We start from the raw sequence: 2,431 nt of genomic DNA on the forward strand, positions 1-2,431 counted from the left end.
TTGTTTCCAACCTGTTGGACGTCGAGGCTGAACTGATTAATTGCACGAGCCTCAGACGCAGCTGCTTTTTATTCAAATAAAGAGTTTTAGTATTTTATTATCTGTCACCTGTACGGTCACGTGATCACAGCCGTCAATCAAACTGGGCCCTGGGCTCAGATATACTGTATATTTTTTGATGCTTTCTTTTCTTGGAAATCCAGTTCAATTCAGACCTGAAATAGAGAAAATTATCCATAATAAAAAAATTAAAAGCAGCTTAATTTGAGGTGATTCCGTATCTGTGTCAACAGCAGGTCGTGTTAGTATTTGGGCTCAGGTTTCAGAACGGACAGTTGGCTACTATTAAACTTTGTGTATTTCTATATCACTCCTTCATACAAATACTTCTGATACTTGATGATTATGTCTCCCTCCTTTGAAGTACTTATGTAATTACTCTTATTTTTATCTATTTATTAGGATTTATTTAATTTAGGATTTAGGATATCTACGTAGGATTCCTGCCTTCAGGTGATGCTATGCTACGTTGTTGTTGCTGCGACAATGACAATAAAGTATTCGCCTTCATTTGACGAATACTGCACTGAAGACTTCAGATGATGTTGTTGCTGCGACAATGACAATAAAGCACTGAAGACTTCAGATGGATTTAGGGTCCGGGTCAAAGGTTAGAGGTCAGTTCAGGGTGAGTGGTAGCGTGGGTGAGACAGGGTGAATTTCCTAACCTGAGGCTTCGTTCTTCATCCTGAATATAAAATCAGAAGGTGAATATAGTATAAATTTCTCTTATTGCCGACCGTTCTTGGATTTTGGCACTGACATAGTTTGCTGTCCAAAAATATGCACTTTAATGCGACTCCTATATCACAGTGTAACGACGCCCATACATTGACATCCCAGCATATACTGCTCCTTCCCCTGCCGTCCTTTTATAATGCCCCCTTTGATTCTTCCATGGATCATATTTAACAGCGTGTGGCCCAGGTCAGTGTTCTGAGCCCTGAGTTACAGTTTGTACCACCATGTTCAGCACAGTGCAGCTCAAGTTCCAGCTTCAAGTTTTTTTATTTTATTGTCATCCAGTGTTATGGGGATGTTGGTCTTTTAAACTCAAGATACCCCCCCACCCCACACACACCCCCTCCCTCTGCCACTAGGGGCATTCAAAACCTTTTGTTGACCCACTCATTCGTCTAATACGATCATTTCAGACGTTTAAAATTCTACAACGTCAACAGAAAGCCAAGCTGTGATTACAGAAAGATTATGAACAACATTATTTGAGTCTCATTGCACCAAAATGTTTATTTCATCAGTGGTCAACAGTGTGGTCTTCCCCCCTCATCTCCCTCCTCTCCCTCCCCCCTGTGTCTCTGCTGCACACACACACACACACACACAATGAAATTATAGCCATTCTCAAGTGTATCTTTGTGTCCATTTAACTATTTTATGTGTGGACGAGCTGGCTGCTGAAAAACTGCACTTCAGGCTGAGATTGGATTACACCGAAGGGAACGCGATTGAAACGTGGTCCTCGGCAAAAAGCTTCAGACTGAGCGTTTAATATCCTGTTACAGTTCTTAATGGTGTGATGGACCACCGTAAAAACTCAAGGCCGACGGTGTTGTATATTTAAATCGACCAGTGTTATCTCATTTAACCACATTAGGTTGACTTTATCTGAGACACTGAAACCTGTAAAAAAAAAAAAAAAAAAAAAAGGGATCAACAGAGAGTAGCACTTTACTTTTACTTCATTTGGCCTGAGTGCTGCTGTGACGGTGTAAACACCCTCAGATTCTGATGGTCGATCGGGGCAGTTGTGATTCTGGTCATCACGATACGTCAGGTATTTTCAATCAGAACCAGATCTGGACTGCAGGCGGTCCAATCAATCACAGTCTGCATTTGGAATGTTAAAAATGCATCGCGTTGCTAACATTAGCAGAAGACATTAGCTTGATGTGTAAACACATATATTTGTTTGATTAGTGGTGGGTCCTCGAATGAACTCCAGAAAACATGGTTCAAAATGTACAACACAGCCCTTTACTGACGACTGACGTGGAGCGAGGTCACATCCTGATCCTGTGGAATCCTGATCATAAACAGTTCTTTTCTCCTTCTTCTTCCTATTGTTCTTTCACTTTCTCCACTGATTTCTCCCCTAAAATTCTTTTGTGAACTTTAATAATAATTTACCACATCACTGAGTTTGGTAAAACTTGTCAAACAGTTAACGAACTTCCAGCCGGTTAAAAACAGTCGGTCAAACCAGTGACGTTTCTTGGTCTCATGTCGTCTGGATGTTTGTCACTCTCTATTTCACCGTGTTGTTATCTGTTAATGCATCGGCCAAAAAAAGAACTTCAATATTCCTTGGTTTCTGACGCACGTTACACTGTTGAATAGACTTCTATTCTGT

Source organism: Cynoglossus semilaevis, chromosome 5 (genome assembly GCF_000523025.1).
Source record: "Cynoglossus semilaevis isolate Cse_v1.0 chromosome 5, Cse_v1.0, whole genome shotgun sequence".
In the NCBI taxonomy this organism is placed as follows: Eukaryota; Metazoa; Chordata; class Actinopteri; order Pleuronectiformes; family Cynoglossidae; genus Cynoglossus; species Cynoglossus semilaevis.